This window comes from Panulirus ornatus, chromosome 29 (assembly GCF_036320965.1).
Source record: "Panulirus ornatus isolate Po-2019 chromosome 29, ASM3632096v1, whole genome shotgun sequence".
In the NCBI taxonomy this organism is placed as follows: Eukaryota; Metazoa; Arthropoda; class Malacostraca; order Decapoda; family Palinuridae; genus Panulirus; species Panulirus ornatus.
Window position 1 is genome coordinate 9561916 of NC_092252.1, and position 23350 is coordinate 9585265.

Below are 23350 nucleotides of genomic sequence, written 5' to 3' on the forward strand. Positions count from 1 at the left end.
TTAGATGCAGGTCGAAGATTGGGGGACATGTCGATTATGAAGTACAGATCGAGGTTTGTCATACAATCCGAGGGTTGAGCGCGAGTCAAGTGCTGAGCGCAAGTCAGAGAGTGAGATACAGGTTCAGGTATTGAAAAAACAGGTTGAGTTACAAAGGGTAAGGGTACAGGTTATTGTTTTAGGATTAGTGGGTAAATACAGGTCTAGAGCAAGTACAGGTCAACTTTTAGAGCGACAGTCAGTTCTCTAGGGTGAGTATAGGTTAACCGTCTAGGGGCTGTTCAGGTCAGGCGTCGAGGGCAAGTACTGGTCAATCGTACAGGGTATATAGCTATACCAAGGCAGAGGTTCCCAATGTGCAGTACATGTACCACTGGTAGTACATATGGGCTTTGTCAGTGGTACGCGGTAAACAAAAACCAGGTAATCACTTATCGAGCGATGGCAACAGCGAAAAAGATTTACCCCGATCAAAAGTCTTTGAATCGTGCGCCAAGTGCCCCGGTGTCCCTCTGGTGGCGAGTGCGGCAACTATACACAAACACGCGGGCCAGCTGATCCTGAAAGGCGGGAGTCATTACTTTCTTATTGTCTACCAATTTATGGTTATCCTCATTGTCCGTAAGTTATGAATTGGCTAACTGTATAGTTGACTGTGTAGGTTTGTTAACTGAGGTTGAGCGTAGTGGTATTAAGCTTTCTTAACAGCTTTTATACTAAATAACATGGCCGTAACTTGCATTTGTGTGTTTGCCATGATTTATTATTTTCTGTCACTTCCAAAAGTACAGTGGACGCTCACTTAACTAGCTCACATTTGTTGAAGGATTGAATTGCTTACACTTTACATGAATTTTTCATAATTCATAGCCAACAGGATAAGCACATTGCAACAAATAAAGCTTACATTTCACATGCCTGTCTTGAATTTTCAGTTATGGCGCCTTTGCTGTAAGTGTTTTCCATATTTCTCGGACTTTTTTTTTCAGTTACTAAGGTGATGGAAGTTCATATGCATAGTGCTTCATTGTTTGCTATTGTTCTTTTATGTAGCCTGGTATTACAATACATAGAGATGCTAAATTGTTCTCTTGATATGTGGATCAACTTCACCCTCGTATACTTACCCATAGGCATTGTGGTACGCGGCTGTTTACGAAAACATAAGTGGGCCACGGGATGAAGAAAGTTGGGAACAGTTCAACCTTCTAGAATAAGAATGGATCAAGTCAAGTCAAGGGTGAGTATAGGCCACCTGTCTTGCTCGATTATAGTTTAATCGTCCATGGTTAGAGTGAATATAACCCAGCCGCCGGTTAGAGTGATGGATACAGGTTGTTGAGTACAAGCCAGCTGTCTCTAGAGGTGATAAGTACAGGTAACCGGTTAGGGTGATGAGTTATTAGTTTTGTATGGGTCTCTGGGGCGAGAGGAAGCTACACAGGAGCTCTTTTGATGACCATTAGTTGTGTGGGTGGTCGGTCAGTGTTGCCGTGACGCCTGGCTGACCACTCAGTTCATCCTCCACCCTCCCTCACTACACCCCAACCCTTCTCCGCCGCTACCGTGTGTATTCTATTCCCAGAAGAACCACCACCCTCTAATCTACATCCCCTCCCCACCTTGCGTCATATCTAACATTTGCCTACTTGCATGACTCATCGCACAATTCCTATTTGTTGCATTAACCACACTATTCCTTGTTGCTTAGTTCCGTTAATGAGAAAAGGAATTAAAAAAATATATATGAAAGATGCAAACTCAAAAGTACTTACTGGTGATGAAGGTCGTCCACATTCCTCCCTGTGATAGAGTGTTGCTGTTGTTGTAGGTCGTGCAGGCAGGGGACACTGGCCAGATACAGGCAAGTGGGGGTAAAACATCGGACGGTTATATTGGCCATGTCCATGGCATAGCCAAGAGCATTCCACCTTTTTTTTTTTTTTTTCTTTTCTGTATACAACCAGTTTTCGTACAGTTTAGTAAACCACTCATATGTCGATGTTCCATAATCACTGAATTATATTTTTGTTAAAGAATATTCGCTGACAATATGTGAAAGTGAAAAATTCTGTCAACCAAGTAACAGAAATTCCCTCCCCCCACCCCTCAAAAAAGATGATATATATTTACACAAGTTCGTCCAAAATTGTTTTATTTTTGAATTCTTTCATCTAAGACAACCTGAAAAGCCAGTTTATGTCGCTTTTGAATCCCTCACTTGTAAACAACTGGGAAACGTTTCGGTCCCATTTGTTATTTAAACATTTATTTTAGAGTTTAAAGTAAATGCGTTAATCATCTTCCACATGGTTATTTACGGAGCACTGGCAGTATTCACTATCTAATAAAACCTTTCGTTCAAGATGGCTTTTTGTCAATCGATGTTTAGGCGGGAAGTGTGAGCTGCGCAGAAGCTGCTGCGCATAACAATCGAGCAACTTTCGTTCCTTAAGCATCTATGGTATTACGACATCAAGATTAAACATTATATACATTCATATATTTAGATTTTCTACTGGTATTATATATTCTTATCTGTCACATTTGATTAGAATTACTTTTTTTTTCATTTATGGTTGATCATACACTTACATCGAACAACAGTGAGCTACCTATTGTGTATGGAGTTACTACATACATATTTGAATTGGTTTTCGATTGTTCAGACTGATGTCAGGTTTCATTTATTAATTTGAAACACACTAGACTATAGGTGTGCATGTGAGGAATAAGCCAGGAACAGGGTATTTGCGAGTAGCTTAACCGTGGCTTAAGTACAATCCTCAAATTATCGAGAGCTTAACCCATTATAATCTCACTGTTACATCAAGCGTAATGCGCTTTGCTCAAAAAAAAAAAAAAAAAAATAGTCGAGTGAAAGCTGAACGCTGTTGTTGTCATGTTAGGCTTTGTTTCGTTACATAAAGTGGCTAGATTTTGTTTATGTTTTTTGTTTTTTGTTACTAGGGAATCAGTAATATTTTTAAATTTTTTCGTTAAGCTGTAACTAGAAGTGATTCCTTATCAACTAACGTGCTGGTGTAATCACCGAGTAGTTGTTACAAAAAGAAAAAGAAAATTAGCCATATTATCATATCCATTCTTCTCCACAGACGCTTCCGGTAATTTAAGAACTTATCATATCTCCAGCACCCTTTAGCTTAAGAAATCCATTACTGTACGTATTTCTTGTTGATGCTGACTCAGGTTTAATTGCCAGTCTAATACTCAATAGCCCGTAACAAAGATAATACTGGCAAAGATGAGGAAAAACGAGGTGTTTATAAATAGTGGGTGAAGAAGAGCTGCAGCTGTTGCGCATGGGGTTTACAGGTGTGGCAGATGTGGGGCTACAGGTGTGGTAGGCATGGAAGCTACAGATGTGATGGCGGTTGAGCTACTTATACGTACGTTGCTGGTGGGTTTACAGGTTTGATATGAGTGGTTTTAAAAATATGGTGCGGCCTCCATGGCATGGAACGTCATTTTAATCGGTTTAGAGCACCAGTGTGTGTGTGTGTATATATATATATATATATATATATATATATATATATATATATATATATATATATATATGTATAGGAAAAGATCACAATTTTGCGAGTGATCAAGATATTCCTATGAGTCCACGGGGAAAATGAAACACGATAAGTTCCCAAGTGCACTTTCGTGTAATAATCACATCATCAGGGGAAACACAAGAGAGAACGTGCGATTGTCCAAGACAATGTCTTGGACAATCTCATGTTTACCAAATGACGTCCTAGCTTCGTCTCTTCGATGTATATCAACTGACATATTTCTCTCTTGTAGTCTCCCCTGATGATGTGATTATTGCACGAAAGTGCACTTGGGAAATTATCGTGTTTCATTTTCCCCGTGGACTCATAGGAATATATATATATATATATATATATATATATATATATATATATATATATATATATATATATATATATATTGACTCCCAACACCTGCAATAATTATATTATTTGTGCTGACTTTGCTTTATTGCTCTAACAATTAGGGAGATAAAGCCTCAACTTTCATCGCACTTATTATTATAATTATTATATATATATTTTTTTTTTATGTTTTTAGCAATTTACTCAAGATTTATCTTGGGTCAGAGATCCCGTCAGCCTTCTTCCTGCCAGAAATGATGTGGCTTGCCAACTCTCACATATATTTAGTTTTTAATTACAAGATGATATAAAAAGGGAATGCAGTTCACCGTAGCCCGATTATTTTATTTCTTTAAATGTCGCTTGTTTAACTTTAACCCAGATTTACTCAAAATATATCCCGGAAAGTTATCATACACTGATAAAAATGGGCCCTTTACACAGATATATGATGTGGAGCCTTAGGATTATCTTCAGCACCTGAAAATGTTATGATTTTTTTTTCGGTTGGTGATTATATGTTCACGTTGACGGCTATAATGACCCTGTCAGGTAATAGGCACCAACAAGATATGCATAATGAGAGTGTATGTAGTTTTAGAAGTATTTTGAACGCCAGAAGGCGTTATTATTTTTTTTTTTCGAGTGGTGGTGATGCAACTTTGTGTTAACGTTCTAACCGACCTTGAAAGTTGATAGACCTAAAACCTAAATAACTCGCCAACGAGAAGCACTGAAAGTTGTCATATTTGTGTTTGCATAAATTTATTGGTCAATCTATGTAGCTAGCTGTCTATTTGATGTCTATCTATCTATCTATGCGTGTTTTCTAAACCTTTAAGTCTATAAAGAAGGCTATTGCTGTTTTCCATTCGTTCTCTATCCTTTTGCCAATATGAACTCAGCATCTACAACTTTTTAACGACGTGAAGTGTATGCCGAGTCAAAAACTCGTAAGAATTGCCAGGTAAATATTTCATGGAAATACACGGCAGTTAATTAGCTCTGGGTTGGCAGTTGGGGAAGACGAGGGATTTTTTTTTTTGGGGGGGGGGGGGGGGGAATGACGGTTGCGGGCCAACACTGGAACGCGTCCGAGACAACATGGCCGCCCGAACACGGGTGCGGTGATTGTATTCATGACGCTCTTTTGTTCTTCCACCTTGTAACGGGGCCGTACTCCATCCTAAGATGGTTCTCGCATGACCGGGTGTGAACCTAGAGGGTATTTTATCACTAAAACCTGAGAGACAAAAATAGAATAGAATTAAAGGTGTATTTAATTTACTGTTGGGTTTTTACAGTTGCATTCTTCTGTTTTCTCTTATATCTCCTGTTGATGCGGTTGGGTTTGATTTTCACTCTTGTTTATAACTGCAATTTATTTATGTAGAGATGATATACCTAGTACGTAAAGAAAATATCGTATTGGAATATGACCACTGTTAAAAGACATGCTAAAAATATATTAGAAACTAAAATGACTGACACACACTTAGAAATACAATGCTTATTGATTATATTTACCATTGTGAACGAAATGGCTTCCTTTTCTGAAGTGTCGTAGATGTAGGCATTACGTTGTCACACAGGCGTTAAACGCTGTAGAGGCCTTGTGCTGTACCATTGACAACAGTGATGTAGTTCTTGTGGCTGGAACGTTGATGAAGGCTTTATATCGTACGACACATGTAGGTCTTATTGCTTCTCGTTGATGGAGGCCGTGTCTCGTACCGTTGATGTAGGCCTTGATTACTGTAGGTTTGATATAGGCCTTACGTCGTACCGTTGACGTAGTCCGTGTACCGTGCCGTTGACGTAGTCCGTGTACCGTACCGTTGACGTAGTCCGTGTACCGTGCCGTTGACGTAGTCCGTGTACCGTGTCGTTGACGTAGTTCTTGTACCGTATCGTTTATGTTATAGACATATATCTCACGGCTGATGTTGACATTGAAAAGAAAAAAAAAAGGAATTTCTCTGCCTCACTTAGAGAAAGACACGGGAAAAGATCAGGGGAAGAAATGATTCTGTGCTTTACGCAAGCACGCGAAACACAGACGAAGCAGGCACACAGCGAGTGCTTCGAGCCCATCTGCTCTCGGTAAACAATCCACAGTAGGACAATGATGAACAAATGTTTTACACAGAATTTTGACCTTTATTGTTATTTTCTTAATATCTAATGGTAAGATGACAGAATCTTGTAAGACCGCATTATATCTTGTCGTAAGACTGCACTATCTTGTCATGTCGTAAGGGCAGCACAAACATCGTTGTCGCAAGACAGGAACATCGCGATGCGAGGCTACACCATCGTATCTCAAGGCCGTAGCATCGAAAGGCAGTGGCTTCTACATCATGCAACGTCACTCGGGTAACCACCTTACTAAACAAGGTCGTCAGGAACCTGCGCGTGTGTTATCACAAGCGGAGTCATTAGGATGTAGCGCGAGGAATGTTGATATTTCCACAAGACCTCCTTCGCTTACAATCACTCTCCAGCTGTCATGTGTAATGCACCGAAACCACAACCCCCTACCCACAACCAGGCCCCACAGACCTTTCCATGGTTTACTCCGATGGCTTCATACTTCCCACGTATTCCCTGCGTGTCGTAGAAGGCGACTAAAAGGGAAGGGAGCGGGGAGCTGGAAATCCTCCCCTCTCGTTTTTTTTTTTTTTTTTTTTTTTTTTTTTTGATTTTCCAAAAGAAGGAACAGAGATGAGGGCCAGGTGTGCATATTCCCTCAAAGGCCCAGTTCTCTGTTCTTAACGCTACCTCGCTATCGCGGGAAATAGCGAATAGTATGAAAAAAAAAAAAAAAAATATATATATATATATATATATATATATATATATATATATATATATATGATATATATATATATATACTGTGGGGAATAATGTGTCCGTTAGGGGGTATCGGTTAACTCGAATATGTTCTTTCCCAGATATTTGTGTGCAAAATTATGATCGTGTTTGCAGTAACACTATCAAATAACTGTGTTATTAGTGATATTATCATAATCATCAACTCTGTTATGATTATGAATTTATTTGTACAATGAGCAATATTATTATTATTATTATTATTATTATTATTATTATTATTATTATTATTATCATTATTATTATTATTATTGTTATTGTTGTTATTATTATTATTATTATTATTATTATTATTATTATTATTATTACTATTATCTGGACTTGTAAATTGAACTCTTGCCAGCAGCAGCATCACCAGACCCAACCACAGCGATGTTCATTCATTTCTTCGTTCAGTTTTTTATGGAGGTGGGTTGGCAGTCGTCTTGCCAAACTTGTTCTTAATGAGCGTCATTTATGAGTTTTTCCTTCCGTATTTTTTTGCTTCAAAGTCGAAAAAGTTTCCATTGTTAAGCTTTCATTAAGACGGTGACAGAGGCTACGCTCTTACTTTCCCTTTCTCAAGAGTTTTACTATATCATTTCACCTTGAATATATATATATATATATATATATATATATATATATATATATATATATATATATATATATATATTAGAATCGGTTAGATTTCGAGATAAACGAAGATCAAGAGCTTTATCAGCATCTTGTGTGGTTTATAACCAAAGCTTCATCCATACCTAGTAAGCCGAATTTGCATTTTAATGAAGGAAATATTTTATACCTGTTGTTGAAAACGACTCGGCTGACAGCTTGCCAACCGGACCCGTAGCAGCATGAGGAAGGATCGTCTCTACGGTAACGCTGTGCATACCGAGTCGTCATCTTTTTAGCCGAATTCGAGGACAGGATAAAGGAATACCGGCTAAGCTGTTATATGATTAGGTTTTACGAGGGTTCTGATATACCCCCTGCACCGCGTAACGATAAGGCGAGAGTGAACAGAGTACAGCGTTGAATATTCCTGACTACCGTTTCTACTGGAGTTCCAGGATGATTGGAGGATTATATATGATCTGAGTGTTTGCTGCCGTACAGTGTATATCATGTTAGTCGATCTGGAACTGTTTCGAGCTGTGTAGTGAGCGTTAGGTGCAACGCTGCGATGGTGAGGAAGTAGTTCTCGTATTGGAAATAAAAGAGGTCGTAATAAACCTCTTGAGTATAAGGGTGCGACACTTGGATTTGATGGCCTAGCGTTTGATGTGACAATTAAAAGTCAGGTCGTAGGCCAAGCCATCATACCTAAGGGTCGTACCGTCGTGCTCGGAGGGTCGTACCGTCGTCGTGCAAGAGGGCGTAACGACTGAGGCAGAAGCGTGGCTCAGGGAACCACATTGTCTACGGCACAGAAGCCCGCCAGCAGTGCATCCTGCCTGCCTACCTGCCTGTCTGCCCCACCATTCCAGAGGGCACACCTCCCTGCGTGGCTCCCGCAAGGGGAGATGCCTTGACCCGAGCACTTCAGGCCCGGCCACGCCTGACTGGCTCCACGGTAGGGCTCGTCTTGCTCTGGAGGCCACCAACCACCCTGGTATGCTCTGTTGTTGCCTTGCTCCCGGACGCTGCCTGTCATACCTGCTGCTGGTGTGGTGTGGTGTGGTGGCGATGTACTGCTGTGGGTTGTGGTTTGGTATTGCGATGGTGTGGTGGGGTAAACCACTGTGGTGTGGTCGCCAAGGATCATTTAAAAGCCGAGGGTCCTGCGCCTCGCCATCACCACCACCACCACCATCATTAGCCACACGTTCCTTGGACACCAAATGCTGGTAAAGGCTGCTAACCCCGCTCTCGCAGCGGACGCCTGCCTTCCTCCACACCCTCTGCTTTCCTTTCACTAATAAAACCACAGTGCTCTCCGTCAGCCACCACCTACCTCCTCATGCAGTCATGAAAGTGAGGCCATGCACTGATGGCCGCTCACAATGCACTTGTTTGGGCGGCGGGGAAGGCAAGAACAAAGAACTAAACAAACAAAATATCGACTCGCACCCACTCAGCCTTGAAGTCTACCTTGAGAATGGGCCAGGTTCTCAGACTGGACCTGCCTCAGTGAGAGGCTTGGATTTCAGACTTCGCTGGTTTGGAGGGAAATTTGGATTACACGTATCACGGGTACTCGCAGAGACTGACTGGGTCTGACTGACTGAGTTAGAGGGGGGTCTGTCCTTCGCCTGGCCTAGTCGGAGAGACTAAAAAGATTTTGGTTCAACTGGTTTGGAGGACCAGACATAACACCAGTGTGTGGAGTGATCAGGGAGACTGGGATGGTTCTAATGGCCAGGCTTGAGTCTGGCCAAGGGTTGACTTGAAGTACTAGGCTGCGATCAGAGTTTGGAAGGCACGTCTTGTACGTGGCTTTTAATATAATTCCACCACCTTATTAAGTGTTAGAAGAGAGAAAGGGGAAAAAAATCTGCTCTGATACAAGGTGAAGTTCCTGTTTGTGAAATACGCCTGTCATGGTAGGAAAATTGTGTTTTGATAATACAGGAGGAGGATATATGACACACGTAATGATGGAAAGAAAATCACAGCGAAAAAAAAATGTCCTAAATAATATCGCCTTAGTAGTATTTTTCTAAATGATAATGCCTTAGAAAATAGCATTATGATTAGAAAATAACATAATGCAGTTAATACAATGAAAACCTTAAGTTGGACTGATACTTTCCACAATGATAAGAGATAAGAACAATGATCTGTGCTAACACGGATGTGTGTGTGTGTGTTGGTCCTTACAAGCGTTCGAAAACCACGCTTTCCCAAAGCCATTCCCAGTGATGGTGAATCATGCTGAAGCGATAACGTGTCAGGGAACTAAGATCATGAAGACAGAGAGCCATTCATTGAGTGAGGAGACCAAGTAGTTACCAAGCAGTTGCTGAGCCTTTTACTGAGATGGAAAATCAAGCAGTGACTGAGCCATTTATGGAGAGGGGAAAACCAAGCTATTACTGAGCCATTTACTGAGAGGGAAGATGGAGCGGTTACCGTGCCATTTACTGAAAAGGAAACCAAGTGCTTAGAAAGCCATTTACTTTGAGGAAGATCTAGCAATATCTGAGCCATTTACTCAGAAAGATTTCGCGATATTTGAGCCATTTATTGAAGTTAGTGAGGCGGTAACTATAACAAAACTCATAAGTATTCTGCAATATACCCAGGGCACGTTAATCCCGGGTCGAAGTTAATACGGCCAGCTTTACCGTCGGGACATTATGCCCTGTAATTAATCTAGATAATTAATGCTTTTGATATAAGTTCCCGTCCAGTTTACCGGAGCTCTCGCGCTGGCTTCTCAATTAGACGGGCTTCCTTCTGTCTGTTGCTCGTAGACGGGTCGGTGTGGTGAGCGGTTTGATATTCTCTGTCTCTCGTGTTATATCTGTCTCTGATTCTGTACTCAGATTTTGTCTGTCGCTTTCTCTCTGTCTGTTTCTTGTTTCCTTATGTCTCTTTTCCCCTTCACATTTAAAGCCAGGCCCACCTGGGTCTGTGTGGTCTGTGTATCTATGAATGCTCACAGTGCCAAAAGACCTTCCTCTGTAGTAGCAGTTTAGTGGAGCACATGAAACTTCACGAGACAGAGAAACCTTCCGCGAGTGTCCACTCTGGTCAGGGCTTCTGCTGTGAAGCCTGTCCAACAGGCAATATACTTCTTGCCATAGTGTAACTCCGTCTCTGTTTCTCTGTATGTACGTGAATATCTTGATCTCTGCCTCGGTCCTCTCTCTCTCTCTCTCTCTCTCTCTCTCTCTCTCTCTCTCTCTCTCTCTCTCTCTCTCTCTCTCTCTCTCTCTCTCTCTCTCTCTATTACCATTGGACACTTCCCATTCCCAGTGTGATGAAAGGTAAATCCTGGCCCAGCCTGCAGGTGGGCTCAGACTAATGGATAGATCAAACTGATGTTGGGTTTCCTGCCAGTGTGTGTGTGTGTGTGTGTGTGTGTGTGTGTGTGTGTGTGTGTGTGTGTGTGTGTGTGTGTGGAGTTTCGCCCATAAGTCTTCAGCAGTGAATTTCACTGCTGGAGTTTCACCTTTCACAATAGTGTATTGTTCAGGCTACGGAAGTGAACAGAGTTCATTGATTGATGAAGCTAATAAAGTCACATAAGCTCTTATTAGTTGATAACGAGTATATGGTCAATAGTCAGCAGGTATTATTATACAGTTAAGAATTTACATCAAGATGTTATCATACAGTTAAGAGTTTACATCAAGATGTTATCATACAGTTAAGAGTTTACATCAAGACGTTATCATATACAGTTAAGAGTTTACATCAAGACGTTATCATATACAGTAAAGAGTTTACATCAAGATGACCAGATCTGAATTCTCAGCAGGGGTTGCACCAGTCACAAAGGTACACCTCCACCCCTCCCTCCTTCGTAAGCTCACATCGAAGCATAACCCGGGCCGTGTGTGACTGCCTGCCCTGGGGTTATCTTCCGGTGGTCGTTTAAGGGTGGGAGTACAGCAGATGTTGGGCGGACTTCCTCCATGTTATCGCTCTCACAGCTGATAAGGATAAGAGCCTAACAGCAGGTGTTGGGGAGTATAGTAGCGTCTGTCTTACTCCTGAAGTAGTTTACAGTATATGAAAAGTATTGCTGACAACTTGTCATAATGTGAAGTAGAAGAATTGCCTTCTTATGATTATATATATATATATATATATATATATATATATATATATATATATATATATATATATATATATATATATATATATATTTGTTATAGGGTTATACGGTTGCGGCTGTGTGAAGTGGAGAGAGGAACCCGACGTATTTTCTTGGTTCTGAATCTTTGTGTTTGAAAAATGTTTCGAAAATCTTTTGAAGCAGAAAAAAAAGAGATAAATCGAAGCTAAGGACATGAAAGACCTTTTTTAACAGCTATTTATCCGACCAATAGTTGTCAGGTTCTCCACCAAACAAGTTTTCTTGAGTTCGATATCTAAATGAGGTGTGTTCTTTTCAGTATTTCAAGGATGTCTGGTATGAAAATTAGAACAAGAAAACTGTAAGTCTAGGATAATGTCACTTATGATTCACGATTTCATTCACAGCAAAACCTTATTAGTCACTTCCGAATGATTCCATATCTCCTGCTTCCAACCAGCGGGACACGACTGATGCAACACCCCTCACGCACCACGACCCTGCAAGTGTTGCAACCGAACCCTGACAACGTCCAGGCCGGCTCGATCCTTCTCCCTCACCCTCCTCATCTTTGACGCAAGGGCGAGAGGCACTAAACCCAATATTTGAGTCATCTCTCACTATTGGTTCACGGTGTTAGTCTCTATCTCAGAGGCTACCGTCACAGACTGAAGAACTCCCCAATTCGAAGCCTGAACCCATACTCGAAGGCATAACATAGACGAAACTCGAAAATGAGTAAAGGAAAATATCGGATAAAGACGAGGAGAAGAGAAGAAGAGGAACGTCAAAATGTTCTGAGATGTTGGAAAAGTTGACCTGTTGCAAGCTCCAGGTTTTGGCTCAGCTTGTTCTCCGGTGAAGCCCCTCGCTTCATGACACTTCCTCCACTCTGCCTGCTGGTCAGGGTCGCCAGGTTGCGTAAGTGAAACCATCACTTGGAAACCGTTAGGTAAATTCAGCACGGAGTAAGGGTGTCTTCACCGAGAAGGGCGCTCGTATACGTCAGAACCAGGCAGTTTGTGATCCAAAACACATCGCTACGTAGCAGTTTATAACGAGCGCTTCAAGATGATTTATATTCTGAACAAGATCCCTCTGGGTCTCTGACATCCCTTCGACGTCCAAATTTGTTTACACCCTCGTTCGCCCTTGTTACTCTCGAGTGATAGAGTGCAGTCTTAAACGGCTGTGTGGAGGGGGAGATCAGAGGTCGCCAGTAACACAGCAGGGCGTCGAAGTGTGTACCGCCGGGGGTTAGGGCACGTCTGTCGACAGCCCAATACTTATGACCTTCCCTAAGAGTTTACACCTTCAAGGATCTGATTGGACTGTATTCATACCTGCTCCTCCCGTAGCAGCATAGCTCTTTAAAACTGACAGTTCTCTGTACTGGAGATATATGCGGGGTTATACATGCTCGATTTAATGGCAATTGACAGTTAAAGGTCGTTAACCCAGAATCCATACGTCAGAATATATAGATAAATTTTGGGATTTTGTACCTCCCACTGACCTGTGGGGTGGATTCCACTAACCTGTGGGGTACATGTCACTGACCTGAGGCTACGTCACTGACATAGGACACATCACTGACCTGTGGGGACACGTCACTGACCTGGAGGGTAAATGTGGTGTACTTTATCCCCTGACCTGGGGCCTAACTGGGTCACACGCTAGCCAGGGCATGTCAGACCACAGGCAGAAGAATGACCCTGATGACACACACACCTCCTAGCTATTAGTACCTGCTTTCGTACTTTCCAGGATCGTTACTTGAGCTCATGGGGTTCCCCCTGGAAAGGCTCTGGGTCCTCAGTGAGAAGCTGGTAGTGGTGGTGGTGGTGCTCTTCAGCATAACGAGAGACATGTAGTTAAGGTGACGATATAACTTGACGTGGACGAACCTTACAGCCACACAACTCCTTCCGGTGATCTCTATAACAGTGTCACCTCGGGAATAATTGTGATGATATCCAAGTAGCTGTTGTAGTTACGATTAAGATGGGGGACATTTTATTAGATATCTTGTAAATCAAAGATACTCTGTCCAGTGGTTCGTGACGTTGTCCAGTGGTTCGTGACGTTAACCAGTGAGGAAGGTAGTGATTCGTGACATTGATGAGTGAGGAGAGTCGTGATTCGTGACATTGATGAGTGAGGAGAGTCGTGATTCGTGACATTAATCGGTGAGGTGGGTCGTGGTCGTGACATTGATGAGGGAGGAAGGTCGTGGTTCGTGACGTAAATGAATGAGGTTTCGTGACGTTTTCGTGACATTGATTCGTAGGAGGGGTCGTGGTTCGTGAAATCAACCAGTGACATTTCGTGACAGATTCGTGACATTAATCAATAAGTAGAGACGTGGTTCGTGACATTAATCAGTAGAGAGTGTCGTCACGGGCTCGTCACATTAATCGATGAGGTTTCGTGAATTTTCGTGATATTGATTAATACGTTCGCCACGCTAATCAGTGGGAAGGCGCTGTGCTCTTTGACAGTGGCTGGTCAGTTTGTGAACATTTTTCCAAGTGGAACGTGTGTGCCATTTCGAGACCCCGCTTTACTTTAAGGCTTTTCATACCGCTTATATAAACAGTTTGTGACGTGTGTCATCGTTAACAGAGGCGGCTTATGACGTGTGTGTGTGTGTGTGTGTGTGTCTGTGTGTGTGCTCGGGTTAAGGACACTAGCTGCCGTATATCAGCGGTCTCCATTAGTCGTATCAGAGGCACTTGCTCCTGTGTAAACATGTGACCTGACCTTATCTTCCGCCAGGGTGGGGGTAGGGGGGGGAGGGGGAAGGATGGGGCAAGGTCAAGGGGATGATGACAAGCGGGATGTGTGTGGGGGGGAAGGGAAGGGGGAGGAAGGGAGGAGAAGGAGGAATCGGACAATGAGGGAAGTATGAGGGGTGGTGCTGGGTGATGAGGCGGGAGAGGAGGGAAATATTTGAGTTCGTGCGTTGGTAAGGTTGGTCGTTAAGGGTGAGTGTTGTGAGGTGTGAGGGTAATGGTGGTCGTGAAGAACTAAGGGTCGTAAGGGTGGTATTGGTGAGGAATGGGGGGAAGGGGGAGGGGGGGGCGGTAGGGAGAATGAGAGGGTCGTAGAAGAGAGAGAGAGAGAGAGAGAGAGAGAGAGAGAGAGAGAGAGAGAGAGAGAGAGAGAGAGAGGTGACGAGGATGAAGTTGTAACAAGGAGCAGAGATGGTCATTACTGGTCGTCACGGATGAGTGTTATGAGAAGTTAGCCTTCTCATTCCTCGTATGTTTTCGTCTGTATACATCTAGAAAGTAAATATATAAAAGCAAACACAAAGTATTTTTTAACATCATTTTAAAGTTTATTTTTTATAAAGAAGTTACAAAGAACAGTAGCGCGCACGGTTACACACACACACACACACGCACACACACACACACACACACACACACACACACCTGATGCAGTGGGACGCTAACACTGGACCTGTGTGCCAGTGGTGGTACACACCAGGGGTGAGGCACCGTCCGCACGGCCACGACTGAGGTGTCACTGTGGAGTAACGAGGAACTCCCGCCAAAATCTATCTCACAGGAGACCCAGGGGAAAAGAGTTATGGATGCGCGTTGACCGCAACACAGAGGAGATGCAGAGAACCCATGTGGCACGTGGTGATGACAGGTATGAACGAGGAGGGAAGACGATATAGGCAAGGTAGACACGTGGTGGCAGGTGTGGACTAGGCTGGAGGCAGACAGGTCGTGACAGGTGTTTGACCAGGTTGGAGGTAAGCAGGTGGTGGCAGGTGTGGACCAGGTGGAGGCAGGCAGGTGGTGACATGTGTTTGACCAGGTTGGAGGTAAGCAGGTGGTGGCAGGTGTGGACCAGGTGGAGGCAGGCAGGTGGTGATGACATCCCAGATGACTCAAGATAAGGGTTATCTCGTCTGTTACACCTGCACCACTTGTCCCTCTCACAACCACCGCCTTCTTGTGTGTGTGTGTGTGTGTGTGTGTGTGTGTGTGTGTGTGTGTGTGGGAGGAACCTGTCCTCCTCCTCCTCTTCTACATGCCATGCTTAAGAGACATGTCGTAAAACCACGACTTCCCAACGGCACAAATTTTACTTAATTACTTAATTTCGTGCACAAATGAAAGACGAAAATCAAATCACGAAAGAATGAGAGGAATAAAGAATATCAGAATAGATATTCGAGTCTCTGCAGGACCTGTGTCGAGTTGGAATGTACAATATCTTGATGGGAATGAGATCATAGGAGGAGACGAGGGAGATTCCGGCGTATATGATGTTCAGATAACCGAGATGCCGAATATGATCGACTACTCCATATTAACGAGATTCCTACCCTATTGTACGAGTCCATAAGATAACACAGATAACGGTCTCAGTGTAGGGTGATTTGTCTTCCCCACAGAGGCAGTCAAACATGTTGAATTTATGAGAGTTTTTAACCCTCCCACTTGATGCAGAAGTCGATTTGAATATTTCTTTAAGACGCATTTTGAAATGTTGTTATGCTACAGGAGATACAGAGCGTAGATCTTATACTGATGTTTTATGACTGTGGTTTCAGATTATTATTTTGTTTTTGCTTCAGTACGATGTGAGAGATGTTTCCTGAAGTCCTATTTGTAATAGCTGAAGTTAAATACAGTGGGGTGGGGGGCTTACCTTCCAGAGTCACTGGTTGTAGCTGACTGTCTTGGAACTGGAAGAAACTGGTTTGATTGGTGATCCTTGTTAGTTTGATGAAAGTAGCTCAGAATGCTCTCTCTCTCTCTCTCTCTCTCTCTCTCTCTCTCTCTCTCTCTCTCTCTCTCTCTCTCTCTCTCTCTCTCTCTCTCCGCGCAATGGCAACACTTTGTCATATGCACTCGTAGGTAGTTTGGTATACTCTTTCTCTCATTCTTTCATCTCATCTCATCCCTCCCTTTACTTCTTGCAGGAGATAACATCTCAGCATCATCTGGATCATCAGCATCCGACGGAGGAAGATAACAAGAGATAACACTCGCTCAGCGAATTCCTCCGGTTCGGGATTCCTCCCTCGGTGGCAATGACTGAATCCCAATGACCTTCTTCGATGAACTTGATCGCCGAACACGTAAGTCTGTCCACTCCCAGACCACATTAAGGTGCTTCTTCAACGTCTGTTACACCTGCGGTAGCTGACATCTGTTCGTCTGTTGTGATATGTTTCTGTTTCTCAGTACCGTTGCTGCTATAAGTCGATTGCATCTTTGATGAGCAAGTTGGTATGTATTCTTTTTTCGACTGGAAAATTATGCCTAAATACTTTCATGGTTTGGATTCTCGTGTTCGATTTGGGTGTCTTCGAATCGTCATACGCCTGAACCATCAACTGGAGAAGTTCATTAGAAACGAATCATATGAAGTGAGATGTATAACGAAGCAGCGTAGAAGAATAAAGACTGTTCACCTTGGAAATGCGAATGAGATGAATTCAGACACTCGGCCTAGTAATGCTGCTAAAGCTAGTTATATTAAGTGGAGGAGTGAGATTGCACTCTTAATGCCGTAAACCAAACGAGAAGCTTCATTTCGGAACTGTGAGGCAAACGAACTTGGTGACGGTAGTTACCAAAGCTCCGAAAATACGGAAATCGGATTTCAACTCGGATGCTATGAACCAGAGAAACTTCATGTTCGGAGCAGCGAAGCAAGCGATCCGCTAAGTGATGCCAACAACCCGGGCTATTGGTCTGGAGTGATAAACCTCGCGAAATGCGGAAATAGGGTTCCACATCAGATGCCCGGAACGACGAGAGGAAAGGCTCAAAGCTGCAGCAGCTGACTATGTCCGAGGCGGTGTTGAGTGAGGCACGGCGGCTGAACCGACTCACTCGGCCTGAAAGTCTTGCTCAGTGAACCTTACTAATGAAGCATTGACGGGACTCGGACGCTGGATTCCTGAGAAGATAAACCCTCCAAATGATGGCCTACAGTGATGGCTGCGTGCTGCGCAGATCTGCCTGCCCTGTTGCAGATGGTATCAGACCATACGATCGACCATTTCAGTGAGCATAACGAGGTAGAGGTAAGTATAAGTGGATATAACTGGCTCTTCTCCAACAGTTTGTTGACCTTTCCGAAAAAAAAAAAAAAACATCGTTGAATCAGATTGTTTATCCGTCTGTTTAGTCTGACTTACAAAACACAGAAACACCTGCTCTGCCGACAGACAAACAAACAAAACTCCTTGCGGTGTGGTCACCTACCACACACACACATACACACACACACACACAGACCTTCATGATATACTCCACCACATACTCCAGCACATACCCCAGCACTTGCTCCACCACATACTCCACCACATACCCCAGCACTTGCTCCACCACATACTCCACCACATACCCCAGCACTTGCTCCACCACATACTCCACCACATACCCCAGCACTTATTCCACCACATACTCCAGCACATACCCCAGCACTTGCTCCACCACATACGAGGCTCTGCTCGTCAAGAGCTTGAGTGTGACATGAGCTTGCAGCTTCCGTGTTAGTAGTGAACAATCTCGTTTGTCTTCACACCTGACGGAGGAGGCCGACTCTGTGTGGTAATGATAATGGTAAATGTTTTGGATAAACATAGAAAGTGATAAATGACGTCAAAGGGGTGATTGAAGATGGGGAATTTATGATAGAATTCTCAGTGAACAAACCTGAGTATGTGTACAAGGCACGGTCTTTGAGCACTTCGATACGACCCTTGAGCACGACGGTACGACCCTTGAGCACTTCTTTACGATCCTTGAGCACGACGGTACGACCCTTGAACACGACGGTGTTGCAACACTAAGGTATGATGAATAGACTTTTAACCTAACCTTCCCTCGCAGATATACAAATAGGAAGAGCTAAACAGAAATACCTATACTGATGATATACATAAAAGAACAAATAGAAATATAATGGCACGTGTTCCAGATCAGATAAATGAATAACTAAATAAAGGAAAGCGTAATCTCATGACAATCATGAAGGCTCTGAAGGAGATAGAAACTTGCTGAAGTCATCTCTCTATACGTTAGTCAGAAGACTAGAATCTCCAAAAAAAATAGATGAAGATAGAAAAAGAAATAGATAACATCAGGATAGAAAGCAAAATAGAAAGATACTCTAGAGCTAGAAAAAGAAATAGATAGCATGAGGATAATAAGAAGGAAAATAGAAAGATACTATAAAGTTAGAAAAAGAAATAGATAACATGAGGATAAGAAGGAAAATAGAAAGATACTATAAAGTTAGAAAAAGAAATAGATAACATGAAGATAAGAAGGAAAATAGAAAGATACTATAAAGTTAGAAAAAGAAATAGATAACATGAGGATAGGAAGGAAAATAGAAAGATACTATAAAGTTAGAAAAAGAAATAGATAACATGAGGATAGGAAGGAAAATAGAAAGATACTGGTATGAGGAGAGACGGATAGTGCACCAATGTGAGTTTGACTGGAACAAACCAGTGAGAGCTGCAGACAACAGCGCCTCTGGTGTCTAGCGTGACTAACTACCGTACCACGTCTCAGTCCGGATAATATGTCATCGTTGCTGTGCCATATATATACCATTTTCTCACCCATTTACTAAATGTTTATCTCTGTCATCCTCATATAGTGACTGATATCGAGGATTAAATCCGTAGTTTTCATTCTTCGTATGTTTAAGATAACGAGTTCTTTATTAAAGGAGATGACCATCACGTGACTCGTTCTTGTATGTTATAAATTGGTGCGTTGGCTATAGAGGAACTCCCTCTCTTATTATACATCCCGAACTGTCTCATTCTCTTTGTATGATGCAGTTGCTTCGACGTCCAGTGACGGAAGTCCGTAATCTACATTTTTTATTTTTATTTTGAACAACTTTAATACTTTTGCTGTTTGAAAGTGACGTTTGTAAGTAAACTACTTTTGAATACTTTTATCTTGCAGTTTGTAAGTGACGACGTTTGTAAGTAAACTACTTTTATATACTTTTATCTTGCAGTTTGTAAGTGACGACGTTTGTAAGTAAACTACTTTTATATACTTTTATCTTGCAGTTTGTAAGTGACGACGTTTGTAAGTAAACTACTTTTGAATACTTTTATCTTGCAGTTTGTAAGTGACGACGTTTGTAAGTAAACTACTTTTGAATACTTTTATCTTGTAGTTTGTAAGTGACGAGCTTTGTAAGTAAACTACTTTTAAATACTTTTATCTTGCAGTTTGTAAGTGACGACGTTTGTAAGTACACTACTTTTCGACGACAATAGGGGGAGGTGATGGGGGGGGAGATTAACTCCCTCGAGCACGACGGTGCGACGACCCTCGGGTACGATGGCGTGACCTTTGAACTGATCACTAGAGGTCAGGTCAAAGACCAGAATATCTTGTAGCTACAGGGCTGCGCTGTAGTCAGTAGCAGGAACAGGATGGACTCCATTGAAGTGAGAAGTTCCTTGACAAGGCTTTACTCTCCTGTACTGACAGTGGTACATCCTCACAGTGTAACACCCATGATCATATATATATATATATATAATATATATATATATATATATATATATATATATATATATATATATATATGGGTTTTGTATGTGTATAGGAAAGGAAGAAAAACATAGATTTTTCGGAATCTGGATATATTTGGTATTAATTATATGATGACTTATTTATATATTATTTTTGTGTGGTTGGTTTGGGAGCACGTGGGCGGACCACCTGACACCCTGGGTTAATTTGACCGTAAGGGAGGCCAGGGAAGCCACTCAAAGGACAGGATATCACCGTGAAACTAACCCCACATCCACCCTCGCAGCCCCCCCTGTCCCATCCTTTCCATCCCAGGTCAGGTTGGAAGGGATGGGTGGGTGGGTGAGGTTTTCTTCCCTCTCCATGCCTCTCCCGGGCAACGGAGACGACAACCGTGTCAGTCGGTCACGATCAGGTCAGAGGGGGTCATGTTAACGAGGACATGTCCCTGGCCATGGCTGGGGGGAGGAGAAAGGCGTTCGTGATCATCACGGCCGGGGTGTGAGTCCGTGACGGCCAGGACATGTTCACGGACGCAGCCGGGGGCAAGATGGTTTCGTGGTGGAGGGTCGTAGTGAGGAGGACGTGCCCATGGCTAGGGTCTGAAGTCGTGACGGCAAGGAAGAGTCCGTGGGGATGGTGAGGGTACGTAGTTGGTGGGGGTGGTCAGGGTGAGGGTACGTGGTTGTAGGGGATGGTCAGGGTGAGGGAGGGTACGTGGTTGTAGGGGATGGTCAGGGTGAGGGAGGGTACGTGGTTGGGGGATAGTCAGGGTGAGGGTACGTGGTTGTAGGGGATGGTCAGGGTAAGGGTACGTGGTTGTGGGGGGATGGTCAGGGTGAGGGTACGTGGTTGGAGTGATGGTCAGGGTGAGGGTACGTGGTTGGGGGATGGTCAGGGTGAGGGAGGGTACGTGGTTGGGGGGATGGTCTGGGTGAGGGTACGTGGTTAGGGGAATGGTCAGGGTGAGGGAGGGTACGTGGTTGGGGGGATGGTCTGGGTGAGGGTTCGTGGTTGGGGGAATGGTCAGGGTGAGGGTACGTGGTTGTAGGGAATGGTCAGGGTGAGGGAGGGTACGTGGTTGGGGGGATGGTCAGGGTGAAGATGCGTGTTTGGGGGATGGTCTGGGTGAGGGTACGTGGTTAGGGGAATGATCAGGGTGAGGGAGGGTACGTGGTTGGGGGGGATGGTCAGAGTGAGGGTACGTGGTTGGGGGATGGTCAGGGTGAGGGTACGTGGTTGTAGGGGAATGGTCAGGGTGAGGAGGGTACGTGGTTGGGGGGATGGTCAGAGTGAGGGTACGTGGTTAGGGGAATGGTCAGGGTGAGGGTACGTGGTTGTAGGGAATGGTCAGGGTGAGGGAGGGTACGTGGTTGGGGGGATGGTCAGGGTGAAGATGCGTGGTTGGGGGGATGGTCAGGGTGAGGGTACGTGGTTATAGGGATTGGTCAGGGTGAGGGAGGGTACGTGGTTGGGGGAATGGTCAGGGTGAGGGTACGTGGTTGGGAGGGGTGGAGGACGGGTCCTTGGTTACCAGGATCCTTGATGGTTGCAACAGTTCCAGCCTCACAAACTGTATTTACAACCTCGGTGAACTTATGTGTAGAAATCTATAAGAATGTTGATCACTGATTCCCAGCCAGGGGTGCCATTGGCATCTCCTAGAAGTGCCGTAAAATGTGATGAATGTGGGACAGAAATGTCACGAAATTTGATAGATAGAGGACATGGGTGGCGCGAGATACAGTAGATAGAGGACATGGGTGGCGCGAGATACAGTAGATAGAGGACATGGGTGGCGCGAGATATGGTAGATAGGGGACATGGGAGACGCGAGATATGGCAGATAGGAGGGGACATGGGTGGCGCGAGATACGATAAATGAATTCAGCGTCTTCATTAAAAAAAAAAGGTTAAAAAAAGATAGTATACATAGTTATTACACACACACACACCCACCCACCCATACACAACCCACACACACACTACAGGTAGGGTCCGTACACATACGTATGGACAGTAGAGCAGTGACGTATGTGTCGGCATGCGGGTGTGGGAGGTGGGTCAGGTGATGCCTGAACCCCGTGCCTATGACTCCGTGCTTTAGGTAATTGTGACCTCGCCAGTCATCAGTTCATCACGACTAGACGACCCATCCGTGCCAGATGGAGTGCCACGTTGGGGAGGAGGTGGTCTGTGGTGGCATCAAGTGCACCGTGTGTGCTCTCTCCAGAGTAACACAGTTAGAGAACACCTGCACGGGGGCATCTCTCGGTGAGTTGAGGGCTGATCAACCAAGCTGGTGTGGAGGTTGCGAGGTGGAGGAAGGAGGAGGCAGGAGCGACGGCTAAGAAGCTAGAGGTGTGGTGTGAGGGGAATGTCTTGCAGGCGAAGAATGAGAGGAACACCGGAGAAAGTGAGGGAGGAATGTGACTTGAAGGAGACTGGTGTCTGCAGCCGGGCGAGAAATGAACTGTTTGCATGAATATGTTGAAACTCGTTGGGGGAAAACCATCGTATATATATATATATATATATATATATATATATATATATATATATATATATATATATATATATATATATATATGTGTGTGTGTGTGTGTGTGTGTGTGTATGTGTGTGTGTGTGTGTGTGTGTGTGTGTCTGTGCAGGCACGCGCGTGAGATGGAGTCACCCGTGCATTTTGCTATTTTGTGAAATGTAAATGTTTATCAACACTTGCCTCGGGGTTTCTCATGACGTTGATAAATACAATGAAGAGTGCAAGACTGAGCATATTACATCGGGCGTGAGCAGGGTGGGCGCTCGTGCTGACGTGGCCCTGGTCGCCCTGACGGTGGAGGGAATGGACGCCCCAGCGGTGGAACAACCCCACAGGAAGCAGTAGTTAGCCTTAGGGACGCCATGATCGCCCTCTGACACACAGACTCAGGGCCACAGACGACTTAAACAAAACAACATATGAATAAAGAGATATGTAAGTAAATAGATGAATAATCTTAGATAAGTGAATTAGCAAATAATTGAATATGTACTTGTTTATCTCCCAGTTTGTATGGTACGGGAATGGAGTTCTGCACTCTTGGGCGGAATCTCATGTCTGTGTGTGTGTGAGCTTCCGTGGTGCTGTGTTTACCCTTTCTGACCATGAATCAAGTTTTGACTAGTCAGAGTTCGAATCCAGGGTAGGGCATTGAGCCAGCCCAGCGGTTTATCGACCAACAAATAGCCTGTGACTGAAAATGTAGAGGAAATATACGTGA

At 43.7% G+C, this 23350-nt stretch overlaps 1 long non-coding RNA gene across 1 annotated transcript; it reads left to right on the plus strand.

Annotated features, from left to right (window-relative positions):
* The first annotated feature begins 512 nt into the window (after window positions 1–512).
* LOC139757935 (uncharacterized) lies at window positions 513–17574 on the plus strand. The gene is made up of 3 exons (XR_011714744.1): window positions 513–621; window positions 1134–1240; window positions 16481–17574. It is a non-coding gene; the product is annotated as an uncharacterized lncRNA (long non-coding RNA).
* The last annotated feature ends 5776 nt before the right edge of the window (window positions 17575–23350 follow it).